Genomic DNA, 21,614 nt, shown 5'->3' on the forward strand with positions numbered 1-21,614 from the left:
TTTTCTGCATTATCACATTGCCACAAATATGGACATGTTGTTATCTTTTATACAGACTCAGATAGCTGCTTGACTTCCCACAGACCACTCTCTTCAGCACCTTCATCTTCTCCTAGCACACACTCACTCATCACTGTTCTTTGCTTCCCTGCCCCTTTTGAAGCTGAATATTTTGAAGCACATTCCCCATTGGGTCCAGTAATTAAAAACTTCTAACCACAGGAACTAAGATGATTCCTTATGATCTATTCTATTCCAATATTCTCTTCCATGAATGCAGACCTGGAGCTTTTCCAGATATGTTATCCAGATATGTTATCCATATTTAAACATTTCTGACTGGATGGAAATGTTGAATGCTGAAGGAACTTGAAATCAAACATCTGGTTGCCCATCTCTGCTATATAGGAATTATATTCACTATCATTTTTGTTTTGAAAAGGAAATTTTGCTAGAAAGGCATCTGCATCTTTAGATACCTCCTGGATTTTGATCTCTTCTTACTGAACTAAGGGGGAACAGTAATTCAGTTGAATCTCCAGGTGGTGAATGTCTATTAAATATATTCCTCTATCCCTTTTGGAATCAGCTTTTGAAGATATGAGTCCAACACTTAATTCATGATTTAGTATATTACTATTCAAGTTTGGTTAATAATTATAACGCTATGCTTTTCCTCTTTTAAACTCATTGTTGACCATGCTACATCATTTTGGGCACCAACAGTAAACATTAATGGCTGGAAAATGAAGGCTGACTAGGACAACACAGGTCATCCTTTGAAACATTGTTCTATTTGGTAGAATGTGCCAAGAATGGAAGGAGAATTTTAGTACACAATCTGAAAGTTTTAAGCTTTTGGCAACAAGGGGTGCTTCCAAATACCTATCATGTCACCTCAGTCCTTCTTTTAATTATACTAGCCTCCAGTTCCCTAATCATCCTTGGTGCTCTTCTCTGCACTCCTTCTAAAGTCTCAACAGCTTTTTTATATCATGGGGACTAAAACTAGATTAAATATTGTAAGTGTGGTCTTACCGAGGCATTAGAAAATGGTACTAACACTTCATGTGATCTTGACTCTGTCCCACTGTTAATGCAGTCTAGGACTGGGTTGGCTTTTTTAGCAGCTGCAGCAAATTGCTAGCTCATATCTAAATGAACGTCCACTAGGACTACAAGATATCTCTCACAGTTACTACTATTGTATACAGGTGTACAGTACAGGTCACACTTGTCAGCAACTCCTTAAAGAAGCTTCAGCTTTCGTTGGCATGTCCAGAAAGACACATTTTATTTAAGAACGAACCAACAGTTCCAACATATGCTTTGCCAAGGTCAGATTGCCCTTTCTCCCTTTCAATTTGGATTGCTAGAAACCAGTCCATGAACTCTCTTTGGTAAGCAGGAAAGTAAGAATATATAGGAACAATTATGCTGGTCTAGGACTATAATAAAGATTTTGATATAATTTGATATCTAGTAGGAATGGAAGACATAATTACCGGTACCTCTGTTATGTTTGAAACAAAGTGATTACAGTATCTCGGCTAGGAACATATTTAAAGCAGGGGAATGACAGGCTGTTACTTCAGAATACATAACACTCCTTAAGACTAGACTTGGATGAGTACCAGCCTTCTTCCTGACTATTTCAACACTAGAGTTTCAATTTTTTGTATATGTGGGGGCAAGGGGGTGTCTTTTGCTTTTTAAAATTTATTTTGACTTGGCCAAGTGAGAAGCACAAAGCCAAGCTATTCCCTTGCCCTATTAGCATCAATTGTATGAACTTTACTGACAAACAGGGTTAAAAGTTGGTTAGCTGAAAGCTCAAATATAATCTCCTAGCACCCAACAATGCCTTGCCCCTTTTGCCTGATCTTCTGTGCTTTCTGAGTCAATACTTTGCAGTGGGGACTCCACAGTGGGGCTTGCACTTCACATCACTTCCTGAAGTGCTTTATATACAATAGCTCTTGCCTCTGTGAAACTCAGTCCCCTATATCCATAGGCTCTGCAGGTTACTGAAGGTAGTGTGTAACCATAGAAACTATGTTGTAAAACAACATGGGATCTGACATGTAATAAAGTGCTATCACAATGCAAATACCTGAGTAGAGACCTTCAGTATAATTATAGATGCACTTGAAATTAGTTTAAGCAAGAATATCCTCTATGCTGGAAGTCAATTGCTTTTTGGCTCATGGTACACCAATGGCTGAGCCAAAAACCTACTTTTTTAAAGTAGGTTTTTCCTCCTGTTCTTTGGCCACCTTGATGAAGGAAGGCTTTGCAAAACAGAAGAGCTCTCCATGGCTTTTTTGCTTGCTTGCCAATTTTTAAAAATAGTTGAGGAGTCTTAGTGAAAAGAAACAAGTGGGTTTGCTGAAATTCAGACCAAGTAATGGTTACTGAGAATGTTTGAAAATTAGGTCCTATTGAACAAACAGATGGCATTTTTTGGCCAGACTTACTCTTTTCATTCCATGTTTTTAAAAAAGAAAAGTCAACTTGGATGCTAGTGCGGAATGGCTTTCCTAGCTGCTAAACACTCTAGAGAGTATAGCCATGTTATTTCTGGCCTGTAGCAGAAAACCACAATGTTTGTTGTAGTGTGATCATACAAAAAATGAGCATATCAAGTAATCCTGATCTCAATGAAAGCCATGACACCTTGTGTGGCTGTTAAAATAAATGGAACTTTGAACTACTTAACGTCATTTGATCATGCTTTTACTTTCCGCTAAACATACCTGTTCAGACACATTTCATTTTTAGAGGTGATTTCTAAACTTTGCTAAGTTCTTATCCTTACAAAATGAACAAAAATGAAAATTGTTTACCATCCCTACCTAGGAATGTACCATAGGTAGACTCACTGGAGGTGGGACTCAGAATAAGAAGGCTTACATCCAACATCCTGGAAACAATATCTAAATATAACTCCCTTTAATAACTGCCAAGCATTTAAACAGAAACAATACAATCCTACACTGTACATCTTTATTTAGAAGTAAATCCCATTGTGTTCAGGGTGTAGCAAATGCATTCAGGATTGCAGCCTTACTGAAGGATTTGACATTACAGTATCTCTTACATCTCTTGGGCTAAGTAGTAGAATACTTAGCTTGTGAGCTCATGTCTACTATTGTATGAATTGCAAAATTTACAGAACTGAATCAAGTTTGTTTTGCATGAGACCCTCAACCTTATGCAAGCAGAGCATTCATGGGAGCATCCATGTTTTCCCTACAAAATATTCCAATTCAAGCCCGAGCAGCTCCAGATGATGATAAGGGAAAGAATTCATTTTTAACACATGGAAGAAATACTGGTGATGAAAGTGCCCCATCCCAATCTGATGCCCAAAATTCTCAGCTAGCCTGAAGTGAGACTTAATCGAAAAACTGGGACTTAAAATTCTAATCCATCCTGAGAATGCCAAATTGAGGAAAGCTGATGTGTAACTCATTTTATTTATTTATTTAATGATTGATTGATTGATGCCTTTGAGCTATTGCTAGCTCTTGGCAACCACCTCAACTAGACCTGCAATTTTCTTGACAAGGTTTTTTGGAAGTGGCTTGCTTCCTTAGCGCTGAGAGTGACTGGCCCAAGGTTACCCAGCTGGCTTCTTGCAGAACTACAACTGTAACTACAACTTACAGTTTCCTGGTTTCTAGCCTGGTGCCTTATGCCCTACTACACCAAACATTATAGTTAATAAATTCTATGACTTATCAAATGAATCCATTTTAGAACTGACTCTGATTGAACAAAAAATGGGGTTTCCACAAACCTGAACAAGTCCAAGATGCATGCAGATAGGTGGAAAACATGAGTACATTTCAGCTTAACTCATACTATGCAAGACGTCACCATTGATGGAAGAGAAATTAGAAGTAGGAATTGTGAAGTCCTGTATTTTGGGATTGTATTAAGAAACAGCATTCAGAGCTAACTCCTGATAATACCTTTGCTCAGTGGGACAAATTCATACATATGCAGAGCATGTTACCAGGAAGTACTAGCCTCAGTTTTCAAAATCTGTCTTCTTTATTTTCTTTATTCTTCCCACTCATGTACTTAAAAATGTAAAAAAAAATATGCTCTGAAAAATTCTCACCCATTAATTAATAAGAGATGAACATTAAAGAGATGGTGGGTAAATCACGTTGTCACGAAAAGGCTGCAAATTGCAAAAGGTGGAGCTGTCTTCAAACCTATTCTCTATCCACAGCAAGGGTGGCAATTCTACCCTATCCTTTCTCACTTCCAAATTGAGAAGCACCGGAGTGGAAATGTTCTCATTTCTCAATAGCATCACACATACATCTACACGCACTTGTTAGCTGTTGCTTATGAATTGCTTGAGGCTGGTGTGGATTTATTAGTGTCCCACCCCTCAAAAGTTCCATTCTGTTCAAGCCATAAACTGATCTCTCGCTTTGACAAAATGGTTCTATGTAAGTCCTGATCACAGAAGTTATCCATTCTGTTGAAAGGTTTCTCATGACTTGCAAGGTAGCAATTTCCCTCTGCCTCATAAGCTATTTTCCCCAAGACTGAGGAACAACAACCCCAATCCTACCTGTTTTTATCTGATAGTGAGCCCTATGGATTCAATAGAAATCATTTTCAGAATTGTGCAGGATGTGCAGCAGATGCCTCTGCTCAAAAGTAAGCCCAACTGAGTCCACTGAAATTCAATCCTAAATAAATATGTGAAGTATTGTATCCTTGTCCTGATTCAAGTAACCTCATTCTCTTCCTACATGTCCAATGAAGAGCATTTACAGCAAATGATAATTCCCTCATTATACTATCTTATCAAAGTCCATTTTGACACATTAATGGAGATATAAAACAAAATAAAATATGTAATCTAACAATAGGAAGAATGCTTTGCATGTTGCAAAGGAATAAGCATTTCCAGGAGTGTCCGTGTGCTTTCTTAAAGGATAAAAATCAGTGGGTGCTGGTAGCTTCATGCTTCACTCAGAACCGCACCCATCTGTTTATAACAAATACCGTATAAAGGAAAGCTATAGGAAGCATCTTGAGAACCAAGTAGCATATTGAGAAGCAGTCTCATCAGTTTACCTCCTGAAAAATGGGTGTTTTAGAATTGGTTCTTACCTATCATGCTTGTCCTTTAATGCATTTTCAAGTTCTCTCCAAGATAATAATTGTCAATGCTGCAAACATTGACATTTTTTTTTATTTTATTTTAATTCCATTTATATCCCGCCCTTCTCCGAAGACTCAGGGCGGCTTACAAGCTTTAGAAGTAGCCTTCATTCTATGTATATGCCTGCTTAGTAGGGCTTTCATACACCCCCCAAGCGGCATTATTACAAAGTCAGCTTAATTGCCCCAAACAATCTGGGTCCTCATTTTACCTACCTCAGAAGGATGGAAGGCTGAGTCAACCTTGAGCCTGGTGGGATGCAAACCTGCACTAATTGCAGGCAGCTGGTGTTACTTAAGGAGGCATTAGCCCACTGCTCCACCAAGACTCTTTTTGCACTGACAATATAAGAGGCAGCCTTTTGTTTAAACTGCTTCGCTTTGAATCACAGAAGGGAGGGAAATGTCAAATGGCTATTTTGAGAAGATAAGAAATAGCCATGCACAGAAAGGGAAGTGAAACTTCATATGTAAAACTAATTGGATAATGTGATTTATGACGTGTAAATAAGGGTGGGAATTGTGTATGATGTGATGGGCTTAGGGGAGAAGATTTCAGATTCTGGCATCCATCCATGAGTGCCGATGCTGCATTTCATTATTAAGACTTTTTAGATAAAAAATGCCTGAATTTTGTTTGAACTGTCTCATCAACTTCCCTCCGCCCTGTGCGCTGCCACAGAGAGGGCCTCCTCAGGGTGCCACCAGTCAGAGAATGTCGTCTGGTGGCCCCCAGGGGGAGGTCCTTCTCTGTGGGCACACCAGATTTGTGGAACCGTTTGCCAGTTGAGCTCTGGATGGCGCCCGACCTTCGTTCCTTCCAACGCGATCTGAAGACCTACTTGTACGAACAAGCCGGCCTGGCCTGATGGGTGATGGGTTTGGATTTTAACATTGTTTTAATGTATTTTAATTCATTGTTGTTAGTTTCTGGGCACCCTGTTTAATCTCTTTTAATATTTGTATTCTTTTATTTTTATATGTTTGCCCTGTTCACCGCCCTGAGTCCTTTGGGAGAAGGGCGGTATACAAATAAAATTATTATTATTATTATTATTATTATTATTATTATTATTATTATTATTATTATTATTATTATTATTATTATTATTATTATTATTATTCGGAACCATGATAATAATTTTGAATAAGCAGTCATAATAGCCATGGTCTCAGAGGCAGCTTGAACTCATGCAATAGCTCAAGCCCACTCAATTAATTCTTGGAGAATCTTTGCAGCAGTTCCAAAACAGTTCTGGAACTGTGTGATCACAGAGTGGGGTTATTCCACAGCTTCTGGGTTCTCACTTAACTTAAACCAGAGCGAAGCTGGCTTTCCCTTTTTATCCTTGTTAATGCTGCACTTCTACAGCATTTGTAACTCATTGAAGTTGAGGTCTGAAGAATATCACCATTTTGTGATAAAGATCTTTAAAACATAAACAGTCCCTTCCCAAGTGAAAGAGTTGATTTTGCATAAAGCAAAGATATTATCAAATTTTTTCAACTTCCATTGCCTTCAATGCATTCCTTTCTTCTAAGAAGCAGATCAATATATATATTTATTAGGCATTTTATACCATCACTCAGGAAGCTTGGTGAGTGCTTTTTATATTTAAGTGAGTTAAGCTTTGCATCCTGAGTGTGGGCCAGTATAACTGCATATATGTCCTAAATGGTGGGATACCAACAAGAATATATTAGAGGACATGATAATATCTGGACTAGGGATCTTATTTTTAATAGGACAGCATAAGTCTGCTTGAGATAAAATGGGCTTTGTGCCAAGTTGTTTACTACTGTCCTTACTATTCAGGGAGGAGCTACAGGAGGGAATGGACATAGATAAGGATAGTAACCTAATTTACTTCTTATCTTACTATAAGGTTTTATGTGAAAGCCTCAGAGAACATAAGATGAGTCTGTCTAACACGAAATATCTTGAATGAGATATGCATTGGTTGACCTCATCTACTTCTGCTCTTTTTAAAAATTCTGTTATTCTTTTACTTTGTTGATCTCTTTTTGCTTCCAGATGTTGTATTTTATTTCTACTTCTTTGTTTTTATGCTTCTATAAATCATAAACCTCCTAGAGTTGTTTTTTTGCTAATTGGGCATCTGTATAAATCTGTCAGATGAATAAAATTGACCAAAGGGTAGAATAGATCAATTTTTATGGGCCCATCTGGTAATGAACATCAAACATGGAAGATCATAACCTGAAATATTAGAGGATTAAATGGTAAGAAACATGAATTCAGAAATTAAAGAAAAATATGTGTGTTGTATATCTGTGAAGCTAAAGAAAGAAATGGTATATATAAGCCTTCAAAATTTAATTTGTTGAAATAATCTCCTCCTGTAGGGGGAGTGTTTAGATTTGGGTTGTTCCTTGAGACTTGTGGGTTGGATTTATTTATTTATTTTTGTAATTGTGATTTTTCTTATTTATGTTTCAGTGTTGTTGTACTGTGTTTAGCTCAGAATTTATTCTGACTTGAAAGGATATAAGCAAGCAAGCAAATAAATAAATAGCATTAGAAGATTGATTAATTGTTTATCAAAATGAAAGTGGATAAATGGAAATAAGAACTAAAAAGTTATTGGAACAATATGAAAAGAACTGTGTTACAAATTACAACACAAATATGTGGAGTTACACTGATGGGAAATAACAAAAAGAATATTTGATTGAATGATGCAGTGAAAGAAGCTGTAGATGAGAAGAAAGTGCATATAAGCGAAAGCATAAAATTGTAAGAAAAAGATACCGTAAGAATGGAATGGAACGGAACAGAACAGCACAGAACAGAACAGAACAGAACAGAACAGAATAGAACATAATATTCTTTATTGTCCAAGTGTGATTGGACACACACAAGGAAAGAAAGAAAGTGGATTTTGAGATTAAAAAAAGTAGTTACAAAGAGTATAGTCAAAGAGAGCTAGGAATAGTTAGGATTAAAAGAGGTAGAGAAAATAAATAAATCTTTTTGAAAATGGGTAAGTGGATGAAAGGGGCTAACAAAAGAAACTCTAGCAGGTTTATGCAATTATTTATGCAATTATTTGGCATAAAACTCAAGGGAGTGCTTGAAAAATATTTTGCAGATTTTTTTTATGGGAATGTCAGCAATATGTTGAAGAGTGGAACTGAAGCAACTGTTTTAATGTTAATATTTAAGCAAACATAGTTGAAAGGAAATCATAAGTGTTAGGAGAATATAATGGCAAATCAACAGACATCACTGTGTAACTGGGGAAAAGTTAAAATATAAATGTAGATGGGACCTGTACCTGAGGACTAGGAGAATGTGGTGTTTTATATATAGATAGATATTTTATTAAGTTTTTATAGTTACAAATCTTTAGTGCTTAATAAACAACGTCTTGTCTGGGTTCACATATTTAACATTAGTAGTAATACAACTTCCATTTCTACTCTTTACTCCATTTTTCCAGACATTTATAGAAATTATCCCATGTTTGGAAATATTCTGTATCTTCTTTCTTTTTCATTTTCAGTGTGAGCCTATCCATTTCTGCACAATCTAAAATTTTCCTGATTATGTTTTCTTCCAATGGTGTTTCTTCATTTTTCCAATACTGGGCAAATGCAATTCTTGCTGCTGTTAATACATGTAATATTAAGTATATACTTTTTTGTCATAGTTCTCTGTAACTATACCTAAAAGAAATAATTCTGGCTTAAAATCTACATGTTTTCTTAACATTTTCTGTAACCACATGTGTATTTTTGACTTTTTTTCCCCCTTTCCTTTCTTTAGAGCAGACATGTCAAACACAAGGCCCGGGGGCCAGATCCGGCCCGTGAAGTGGTTTCATGTGGCCCGCGAAGCCATCCTGGAAACAGTGAGGGAACGACCCCCACCGCCTTGGCCCTGGCCCAGAGACCCTCCTCCTGCCAGAGACCCTCAGATCTGTCCCACTCCTGCCCAGGCCCCCATAGGCACCCTTGATGCGAACGATGTAGAGCTGGCCATGCCCACCCAGTAGGCCATATGCACTTTAGCCACACCCACCCAGTAGGCCACACCCACCCAGCCCCCTGAGGGCAACCACAATGCTGATGCAGCCCTCAATGAAATTGAGTTTGACACCCCTGCTTTAGAGCATGTCCACCACGGTGGTAGTACATGCCTGGCTTTTGCCTACATTTCCAACTATTATTAGACATGTTTTTAAACATTTTTGCTAATTTTGCAGGTGGTAAATGCTATCTATAAAACATTTTACATAGATTTTCTTTATAATTAGCTGCCCTTGTTATTTTATAGTTTCTTTCCCACAAGCTTTGCCATTTTTCTAATTCTACATTGTGCCCAAAATTTTTTTGCCCAAGTCATCATTGTTTCTTTAACTTGTTCCTCTTCCATCTTCGGATTTAACAAAAAATTATAGATTTTTTTTCATTAGTTTTTTATCTGATGACAATAGTATCTGGTCAAACACTGTTTGATCTTTATAGAAACCATATGTTTTAGTATCTTTTTCATATCTCATTTGCATTTGCAAGTGTGGTCACCATGATAGTTCAATACCCTGTTCTTCCAATTTTTGTTTAGTTTGTAATTTCCCATCAGTATTCAGAATGTCTTTGTATGTCACAAGTTTCTCATAGTTGATTAAATTTGGGTGCACAAACGCTTCCATTGTCGAGATTCATCCTGGTATTTTCATATAAATTTTTGCTTTTATCTTTTGCCATATTAGAAGCAAAGTGTTTTTTACATAGTGATTTTGAAAGTATTTATGTGGTTATTGTTCCCCTAAACAAAGGGGAAGTTTGCAAAAGAACAAAAATTGTAAGGAGTTTATTTTATTAAGTGTACCTGGAAAGGGAGTTGGCAGAATTCTGATTGAAAGGGTGGTCTTTGTGGTGTTAATAAGCAAAATTTGGGAAGTACAGTGTGACTCTATGCAAGGTTGAGGTGTGCTGAGTATTGTTCTTCAACAGGTCTCTGGGAAGTTCAGAAAGTTTAATGTACATTTATTAAAATAAAGTACACAACACAAAAAATAGATTTATTTTATACAGTGTTTTACATTGATAAGGAATTGAATTGGTTGTTGAATGCAGGGATGGAAATAAAGCATGTGTGAGAATAAACAGAATGCTAGAAAAATGGTTCATTACTGAGCAGAAAATAAGGGAAAGATGAGTGATGTCCCCTTGTCTGTTTAATGTATCTATGGGTAAATATAATAAGGAATATTTGTGATGAAGTTAGAGGTATGCTTTTGGCTCAGAATATAAATGACTTTTAGTATGATGCAATGTGTATGCATTTGAAAATTAACATATCAAAGACCAAAAGTAGTTGTGTTTGACAAGGAAAATTGAATGAGCTATTTAAAGTTGTACATAAATGCTGAATATCTAAAGCAAGTAGATAAATATATGTACCTTGACTAAAAATAGAGAAATGGATGGGGGGGGGAAATAAAATGTGCAAATAACAGTAGAAAGATAGCAGGCAGTCTAGCCTGTTGTCACAAATGAACACTTGTTGAAAGAAGCTTAAATGGCTGCATGTCAGACTGTTCTGCCCATGTTGCTTTATGGATGGTAGAGTTGAGGTGACGATAAACACAAAAATGCAGAGAATGCTATGGAAACAGAGCACTTAAGAAAGGGGTGCAGTCAAAAAAGGAGAAATGGGGTGAAGATGAAGGGTTTTGATTTAAGGTGGATAGGGAAAAAGGGAGTAGAAAAAGGACAGTGCTGTGGCTTGGTCTAATAGAAATAATGGCCACATTGCAAAATAAATGTATGTAGGAAGAGTGTGTGATCAAGATAAAGAAGAAGGCCAAGGAAATTATGGCATGTCTTGGTTTATTTGATCTCCAAGAGAGAGATGTGGCAAGATAATAACGCATGTGGAGGTAAGGATAGTTTGCAAGGATAGAAAGATAGGGAAAAACAGAGTGAATAATGATGACATAAACTATTTTAGCTACATTTCCTTTTCTTACTTCAGGTCTTGGAGCTTTTGTTTTTAAATGTTTCTCATTCATTCTCTGTACCGTGTACAGGTGGTCCTCAACTTACAACAGTTTGTTTAGTGACATTCAAAGTTACAACAGCACTGGAAAAAAGTGACTTATGACTGTTTTTCACAGTTACGGCCCTTGCAGCATCCCCATGATCAGGTGATCAAAATTTAGATGCTTGGCAATTGGTTCCTATTGATGCCCATTGCTATGTCCCAAGGTCATGTGATTCCCTTTTGCGACCTTCTGACAAGCAAAGTCAATGGGGAAACCAGATTCACTTAACAGCCGTGTTACTAACTTAATAACTGCAGTGATTGACTTAATGCCTAAAATGGGGCAAAACTCACTGAACAAATGGGTCATTTAACAACAAAAATGTTGGGCTCCATTGAAGTCATAAGCTGAAGACTAGCCGTATAACATTTCTCACTCTGTCCAAAAAGGAATGGTGTGATGGATGCATAAGGAATAAGGCTTGGTGGTGCTCCTTCTGAGAAATAGCTTAGATTCTCAAAATCAATTTCCTTAAGAGCCCAGGGACTGGCAGCCTTACATGGAAGTGAGTGCCACTGCTGTTGGCAGAACTTGCTGTTCCATAAACACTCAATCAGTGCCCAAAGGATAACAAGAGGGAAAACAGGCAATTCTTTCATGGAGGGATGGCCAGTGTGCAGACTGATGGCTCTCTGCCCAATTTACAAAGGCCAAGCTCAGACTTCTAGTAATAGTCATCTGTCTTTCCCCACTGAGTAGAGAGGAAATTGGAGAGCATGCTGATGTCACAGAGAGAAATCAAAAGCAACAGAAAGAGGAATTTCTCCACCCACTGCCAGCCTAGAAGTCCTGACAAATTGTCCCCAAAGGAATTGGTCCTCAGAGGAAGAAAAAGATCCTTTTACATTATTGGCATCTTTTTTCAGCATCTAGAATACATTCCAGAGATAATGTGACTAATTTTAACACTTATGTTGAGCTTAGGATTTTTTTCCCCAAGAGCTTCTATATCCCAAACTTCCATATAAAGTAAAGTTGACTTTGAATATTTTTCTCTACCATGCCATAATCTTCTATGCCAAAGAAGGAGCAACCTATTCCTTTTTAATTGCTGAATTGGTTTGCATGTGATGCCTAACCTGGAAACCATTTGACACATGATATAAAGAGATGACAGGAAGGGGGGAAAAAGGGAGGGAATGAATAGTAAAGTCAATAATATGTTTGATAGTTTCTAGATTTCAAGTTCATTTCTGATCTACCTGTATAGGTAAGTGAAAAACTGAGAGAGTTTGGGGAACAGAAAATGAACCTAAGGAATGGAAGTATTAGAAAACTTCACAAATTTAAAAAATAAAATTTAGAAAACCTCTGGGCATCGCTGTTAAATATGAAACAGATATCTAAGCCATTGCACTAAAGCCCTTTTAAAATCACCTGTACAACAGGAGTTCTGTCCAAATATAGCAGGGCTGTTATCTGGGAAAGGTGGTTAATAGAACAATAAAAATGTCATGCTATTTATATTTATTAACTACTAAACAGTAGGCAGCAGGAAGCTGGTTACATGCCAGGGGAAAAATTGAAAGAACAGGAAAATGTAACTCATGCTCAACAAAAATTAAATTAATGCAACTTAAATGGATGAAATTTTTAAAGTAAAAACAAAATGAAAAAGAGAATATTTTTTTCCCAGTTAAGACTGTTCTTCAGAAAATTGGAGGTGTTTTGCCAGTTGAATGGACATTATGTTTCTGTTTTTTCTTAAGTATCAACCTCTATTGTTTTTATGTGCTGGTATTAGTTTCCTGTCTGTTTAGTATGTTATATTATTATGTTTAATGTATTCATTATTTTGAACAGGAGATAGCACTATATTTCAAATAAATAAATTAATTGAATCTAAAACTGATGCCCTATCAGGCCTGTTTTTGAGAACCAAATCTCATTCTTTGCAGATATGATTCTCTTGTTTGGATTTAGATTTTTAACTGCAAGATCAGACTGCAAGGTATCACCTTAAAATTATGAAGGGTAAAAATGGTATATGCCTCTCCTATAATGCAAAAGAAAGCAAAGTTTAAGAGGTCAGAGGGCTGCAACTCAACATCTTCTGGAAGACTATTGAAGGGCATTCAAATACATAGTGATGTCCCAGGAAGGGAGATGGAGAATGTCCAGGGCATTTTTTCCCCATTTTTAAAGATTTAAGATAGGAGGTAGTGAGATCTGCACATAGAAGAGGAAAGAAGGAAACAACACAGTGAGAGGAAAAACTGATATAAAAAAATAACATGAAAAACTCCATCCAGTTTGTACAGATTGCTCCTCAACAGACTTGTGAAATGAAATATTATAGGGGAACCTGGCTTTCTTAATAGTGCTGGGGCTTCAACTACAATGAACAAAAAATGCAAGAACAAAGGCAGAGGTTTCCTATCAGGCTCCAGTCTAAGTTTCCCCCTCCCCCAGATGTTTCAGGTGGTATCTACCTTTACGATCAAAGAGGCTTTTAGCTTCATGTCTAGTCAAAAATACACATTTGCATTATCCCTTTAGAAATCCATACCGCACCCAATTAATTGTGTCTGGAGCACTCTCCACTTTAATATTCCCTCCTGATTTTCCAGTTGCCCTTGCCCCTTTTTCCACCTGCATTAATTTAGCTATTTTTTTTTATTTCCACAAGAGCAGGCAGAATCAGCAGAGATTTGAATGTAGTTCTGGTTTGCTTGCCACTGCCCTACCTTTTTAAAGGTGTGTTAATCTCTATAAAACCTTTGCAAGCCTCTCCAGGCAATTCTGTGTGAAACAATGAGACATAAATCATTGCCCTGTCATTTGTTTTTCTCCAAAGGTTGCTGAGGACAGATGTGAACCAGCCTTTACATAAGAAGGTTTTTTTTTCCTCCCCCACACTATTCTGAGAAACACAAAAGGATGTTATAAACACCTAATCCTAACCACTTCAGAGCCTGCTTGACCCTTTCTGCAAGGCACAAAGAAGATTTCATTTTCATTTTTAATGTTTTTAGTATTAAAATCCCACAACATTATTAAAAGAAATTGTTCAATCCATTTAATTAGCTAAGAAGATAAATTCCTTCCTCAGACTAGGGGTCAGAGCCATCAGCAGCTATTTATTAGCTGCATTGATTGAGAAGAACAGACCTTAAATGATTCTATGGCAAAGAGATTCCATGCATGCTATTAATGCAAGTCAGAGAGGCTTAGCAATCGCTCAGGGTGAGTTTGTGTGTGTGTGTGTGTGTGTGTGTGTATTTCTTTTCCTTTTGCGATGTTTAACAGTTCCCGATATTTCGCTTCCCACTTTCCCACAACCACATCACATTATTAGTGCAAAAATAAACAAAACGTAAGAAGCAAGATCTGGAAAGGCAAGGAGGAGTTGCAGTTTGGTTCATTGTTGTTGCTTTTTTTTCACTGATCGCTGCTTCCCTGCTTGTGGGCTGAATTTCATGAGAATTGGAAGATAAGGCAAAGAGAGAAGGAAGAAAACGTGTTCCAATCAACCAACTCATGAATGTCAACAAGTAGCACCTTGGGCAGAAGAAAGGGCTGGAATATGGACAAGGATTTACTGTAATACCAAATGTTAAGGAGAAAAGAGTGGTGAGCTTTTGGACCATCTACACAACAGCCATCTAAATGGCTTACTATATTTTCTTTTGCCTTTTGCTACAACCCACCAAGTGCTGAATACATTTCATGGTGCTCGCCTTCATCCCAAAGTTTAATTGCTTGAGATTGTTACTCGTAGGCTGTTAATTTATTAAAACCAGATCTCTTGTATTACTCCGGAGCCCAGCAGAATCATTGCATTCCATTAAAGGCAGTGGCGCGTGCCGGCTTTCCTTTGTCTCTGGTCACCTCTATAATTGCACCCCTTTGCTAAACTGGAAAAGCTCCCCAGATGCAGGCTGGCAATTGGCTTTTCATCAGGATGGATTATGCTAAGCTACAAACAGAGACTCAAACAGAGACTCACAGGAGAAAAAGTGAGAGGAGGGGAAGAATGGAAGGTAATCCAGAGAGGCAAGGCTTTGAATCAAAAAGAGATGGGGAGGTCGAGAGGGTGAAAGAAAGAGAACGAGTGAGAATGAGAGAGAGAGAGAGAGAGAGAGAGAGAGAGAGAGAGAGAGAGAGAGAGAGAGAGAGAGAGAGAGAGAGAGAGAGAGAGAGAGAGCTGCTGAAACAGCTGCTGTAGCAAAGGCTGTGTCTTGGAACACAAGTACAGGGACAAGCAGCTCTATTGACCGGCAAGGGGAAAAACAGGCCAAGTCTGATTTCATGCAGGTGAGGAGAGGACCGAGGGAGAGGGGGAATTGGAGAAGGAGACAGTGGTGGGATTCAAATATGTGAATAACCGGTTCTCTGTGTGGATGCCACTTCCGGAAGTCCATTCTGGGCCTGGGCAACAAAAAAGTAGCTACCGGTTCTGCCAAAGTGATGTGAACTGGCTGAATCCCACCACTGGAAGGAACCCAAACCTGATGGAACAATGGAAGAAGCACGGGGTCCAAATCTCTGGCATCCAAGTGGGGGGAAATGGGAAAAGCTGAAACAGATGGGGGAAAAAAGAATGGTAAGTCTTCTGCAACCAATTACTTCAAATCTCTGGCAAGAACCTTCCCTCAACAATTTGCTCTGCAGAGGATGTGTGGGAGGGAGGTCTGTTTTGGCTCCAATCCTGCAGCCTTCAAGAATACGAACATCTGGACATGGAGGGAAAATGGCTTCTCTTTATATTGGTATCTTAAGAAGTCCTCCAGCTAAAGTTCTGTCCTGAGATTCAAACCAGCTTGAAAGTAGCCATTCCGATGAGTATCAATCAGATTAGATTCAAATAAAATTGTAGGTTGGTGATAGGATAATGTAGTGAACTTTAGCAAGGCAGATACCCCTTCTTAGTAGGAATTTAGATGGGCCAATATTTCACTATAGCTGAACTTTGAAATAATAAAACAACACCATGCCATATGAAAGATTATGACCAGTGAGAATTGCTGACATTTAATGGAAGTTATTCTTTGCAAAGTATGAATCTTATCTAAGGTGAAAATCTGCTGCTTTCATCTGTCTATGTGTTCCAAGGCAACATATAACAAGAATCAACAACAATGGTTTCCTACCCTTGTTTTGTTCTCCTTCCTTAGGGGTTGACAGGCACATTAGTCTGCTGCAGCAAAGAAAGCACAATGATGCCTTACAAGCCAAATAATTATGGTTTAATCAATTAATTAATCTTAGCAGACAGAAATTATGTCATTCAATTTATAAAATGTTATTTTAAATACATTTCTCTCTCTCCCTCTCCCTCTCCCTCTCCCTCTCTTATTCTATTATTCTCTGTTTTCCTCTTTCCATACACAAGACAAATAGTTGTGTATACACAGTATATGATAAAGGTACACAAAGCATTGGAGAAAGAACTTTCATTCTGCCTTTCCAGATATTCCCTTTAGAAAAAATGCTATCATCTGGATCCTTAGAGAACAGAAAATTGTGAAATTCCAGCTGACCAACAGTCTATCATCAACCCAAAGAACCTAAAATAATCCATAAAGCAGCAGTTCTTTCTGCACAGTTTTATGCAGTTGCACATATAAGCAAGAAATAATTAATTGGCCACTGCATTACTTCATGCTTTCAGGCAACAGAACAAAGATCAATCAGAAATATTGGAGAACTCTGCTTGGTTCACAGTTTTAAAGCAAACTAAGTTAAGGGTGTTTGGATTTTATTTTATTTTATTTATTTATTTTGGTACCTTCAAGTCAGTGTTGACTCTTGGCAATGGCCTGGACAAATCTGCAGTTTTCTTGACAAGAATTTGGAAGTCGTTTGTCATAGCCTGCCTGCTAGGGCTGAGCGAGGTTGACTGGCCCAAGGTCACTCAGCTGGCTTTGTACCTAATGTGGGACTAGAACTCATGCTCTCAACTTTCTCACCTGGTACATTATATCAAATTGGTTCTCTAAATTAATTTACCTTTCTCAAATTACTATGCAAATCTGAATGCAGTTTTTTCAGATTCCATACCTCTGGGTTTCTGATCTAGATAGGGCGGGATTTTTAAAAAATAAAAATAAAAAAAATGCTGAATGATAAGCAGAGAATTACCTACCAATGAAGGAGAATATTTGTAGCTCAGGGTTGAAATGAGGGGTTCTTGGTGTTCTCTGAGCTTCCTTGTTTTCTTGCAGATGTTTCATTACCCTAACTAGGTAACATCATCAGTGCTAGTAAGGAGTGCTGTTTGCTGTCAGTTTATATTCAGGGGTCTTGCCTGTCTGTGTGGGTGGGGATGAGCCTAGGGATTATTTGGTTGGGCTGTTTACTAATGGCTCTTTGGCAGTTTCTTGAGTGAAGCATTGCTTACTTGATTGTTGGTCTGAAGTTGACCTTGGAGTTTATCTATGCTGATCTGAGTGCTGATTATTTGTGGGGAGGTGCTGGAGTCTTTTTCTCTTTTGGGCTGGTTGATTGTCTCTTTTGCATGGTCTATAGATATTGTTAATGTCTATGTGTCTATTGATGGCTGATTTGTCAGAGAATTACCTCTTTATTTATTGCATGCAAAACAACTTGGATTTAGACTTGGGTTAGGACGCTGAGCTTGTCGATCAGAAGGTCAGCAGTTTGGCGGGTTGAATCCCGAGTGCCGTGTAGCAGAGTGAGCGCCTGTTACTTGTCCCAGCTTCTGCCAACCTAGCAGTTCAAAAGCACGTAAAAATGCAAGTAGAAAAATAGGGACCACCACGGTGGGAAGGTAACAGTGCTCTGTGCGCCTTTGGCGTCTAGTCATGCCGGCCACATGACCACAGAGACGTCCTTGGACAAGCGCTGGCTCCGGCTTTGAAACGGAGATGAGCACCGGCCCCTAGAGTTGGAAACAACTAGCACGCATGTGCGGGGGAACCTTTACCTTTACCTTTTACATTTATTTATCTGCCACAAACCTAGACATCAATTTTCTTCATCCACGTATTAGGTTATATCATTACAGCACCTAATAATATCAACCAAAATACTATATAAATGTGTGGTATAGTTGGGAATATAATATTGGGCTACAAAGAACAGCTAGATTCAAATCTTCTTTGTGCACAAAGCTCAGTTGGATCAGTCAGTATTTCTCTCATACCACCAGCATACCACCAGGCTGTTATGAGGAAAATATGAGGAAAAAATCTATGAGATTTACCTTGAACTTGGTGAGAAGACTAAATATAAATATAGTAATTCTTTAAAAATATAATACCTCTTGCTATACTCTCATTTTAATCCTACACTTGGCATCTCTTCCTATATTAAGTTCTTTCAACTTCTAGCTTGCTTTTTATAAAAACTTTCCTTGAATGCTTCATAATGTGTGACCTTTATCTGAATTAATTACCTTAAAACACTTCACAAAAACTCAAAGTCAATTAGAATACCTTCCAAGCACTGTTCCTAAGAATGAAAAATATGTATGCTATTGTATCATCACCCTATATAGGCAGACATTGTTGATAGTTGAATAATATGTTTTCTGAAATCTTAGGAATTCCTCTTAAATCTCCTTTGTTATATTTAAGAGAGGAGGATGCTAAGGAAGGTCACATAAAACCACTTTTGAGTGTGCTGACTAAAAAGCTGTATACATTAAAGTGACTGAATAAATTAGTTACACTGTAAATAAGGACAGTTTAAAATATTAAACAACTCTTCAATACCAAGCAACAGTCGTCCTTGAATTAAAACAGCAACTGGGATGGGAATTTCTGTTGCTAAACAATATGGTTCTAAGGCATAATTCACATGACTGCATTGCTTGTGGTCCCCATTGTGGTCCCCATTGCTGTCATGAAGCAAGGATTGTGGCTTGTTAAACAAATACATGATTGCAACTTTCTGCCAGCTTCCAACAACCATAGTCAGTGGTGAAGCCACGAGGAAGTTGCAAGTATCAGGTGGCTTGCAAGCAAGTCATCAGGCAGGTAAGTGGCTGCTGCTGGGTGGGAGAGGATGCACAAGAGCACAAAAGTGGTGAGGCAGGTGTGGCATTGGTGCAGAAAGGCTTGGGGGTCACTGCTGCCAGTTTGGAGTGGATGTGTGGGGATGTGTAAGTAGCCAGGGAGGGGAAGCAAGTGGCCAGAAAACATAAATGAGTGGCCAGGGAGGCACAGCACAAGTGAGGCTCAGGGATGGTGTGTTTGTACATGTGCCAATGAGTGGGGAGGTGCAGCCAGAATGCAGCAGGGTTTTGGGAAGGCTGCTGCCAGGCAGGGGATGGTGCACAACATTACACAATTTGTCAGAGAGCAAGCATAGTAAGACTCAGGGAGGATGCACAAGTGTGTGTGTGTGTGGGGGGGGGGTAGATTACAAATTATAATGGAGCAAGAATGTTTTTTTCCATCCTGTCAGTTCATTAAAAAGCTGGTTTCCAGATTTTCCATGTGATTATAAATTTTCAATTCAGAAGATCCCTAGAAATCTACCATTCAACTGACTTTTGACAGATTATTAACAGTTACACTCCTCTGTGAACAGATATGTTCGCTGATTCATAATGAGCAAAGTCCTGCTTTCATGTTCATAAAAGACCATTTTGGACCATTTTGAAATTTTGTCCCTGGAAGGGGCCGGCGTAATCGACATGTATTCGGGACCAGGGGTTTTTTGTCACCTCCCACTTATGGACAGGGGCGTGAGGGAGCGGTGGCCTGGTTTGTTGGCACATGTTGCAGGTTGCGACAAAGTGTTCGATGTCTGCATCAAGCCCTGGCCACCACAAGTAGCTGCGGGCGAGGGATTTCATCTTGACCACCCCTGGGTGGCCTTCGTGAAGGGAGGCTAGGACTTGTTGCCTGTGTGGGGGGGGTATGATGACCCTGCTGCCCCAAAGGATGCAGCCGAGGTGGGCTGACAGTTCCAGGCGCCTCTGGAAAAAAGGCTGAAATTCTGGCCCCGGGGATGTGGATTGCCAGCCGCTTTGGACCCAGGTCAGGACCCTGCCTAGGATTTTGTCCTTAGAAGTTGCTGCAGCTATCTCTTTGGCTGAAATAGGATGGTCAGGCAATTCTTGGATGGCCATGATTCGGCCGGCGGGTGCAGGGTCTGGGTCGAGGATGGGCAGGGGCAGCCTGCTGAGGCCGTCTGCGTGGCCCATTTCCTTGCCTGGCTTATGCTCAATTTTGAAGGAGTATGCTGCTAGGAATGTTGTCCAGCGGAGCATTCTAGGGGATAGAATTTGCGGGGTCAATTTATCCCAGGTGAAGAGCCCTAGCAGGGGTTTGTGGTCTGTGAAGATAAGAGCTCCTCATCCTCCAAAGCATTTTTATAGAAGGCATTTTTCTTACAACAGGTAATTTGAGTGTGCCTCTTTGAAATGTAATTTATTTTACACACAGGATGGCCAAATCTGTATAAACAAGTAGAGTGAGGCTATATACCTATAAGGCTCTCTCAAATCCATTTCATTTAGATTAAATTAGGCAGTTATTTTGTTTAAACCTAGAATGTATTAATATAAGTTTATCGAGTTGTAGTTATTCAGATCTGTGGCTATTTCATACTTATTAATCTGGAATAAATATTTTTAATAATCTCAAAGTATTTTGTTAAACATAAAGCTGTCTGATTGAAAGCAAGATCACTAAAAGATACTTACGATGTAACTACACTACAGATTCATTACCATGTTCCTTTTGCAAAGATTTACTTTTAATGTGGTATTAAGAATGTAATTGCAGGGTCCTTGGTGCTCTCTGAGCTTGGTTGTTTTCTTGCAGATATTTCATTACCAAACTAGGTAACATCATCAGTGCTTGCAAAGAAGCAACTCTTTGCAATAACTATTTTTAATAAGCTAATGACATTTAACCTGTTATCAAGAGCTTAGCAAACATGCATGACATTAAACAACTATTGCTTTCTCTTTTTAGATACTCAGTAAACAACTCCCATGGTGGCAACATCTAGAGTCAGTGTAATGCTAATACTACCATACCACATTAGAAGCAACAGAATAAATGAAATTAAGAACAGAAAATAGAATGTCTTCTCTTTAGCTAACCTGATTTAGGATCGTCTGACATCAGTACATATAGAGCCAACTGAATCATATCTGGAAACCGAGGGTTTCCAAGCCGCAAGTAAAAAGCCGGGCCGGCGGACATTTGACAGTTGACAGCTGTCAAATGGCTGCCCGAAGCAACAACGCATGCGCACCGCCCCGCCGGCCGCCATTCCCGATGACAGCTGTCAAAAGGCTGCCGGGGGCCCAACGCGCACGCGCCGGATTTGACAGTTCCGGGAACTGTCAAATCCGCAGTCCACACTTTGGTCCTCCGAACTGAGCTAAGCGCTCAGCTGAGAGGAATTCCCTGACAGCCGCCG

Source organism: Vipera ursinii (genome assembly GCF_947247035.1).
Source record: "Vipera ursinii genome assembly, chromosome: 2".
In the NCBI taxonomy this organism is placed as follows: Eukaryota; Metazoa; Chordata; class Lepidosauria; order Squamata; family Viperidae; genus Vipera; species Vipera ursinii.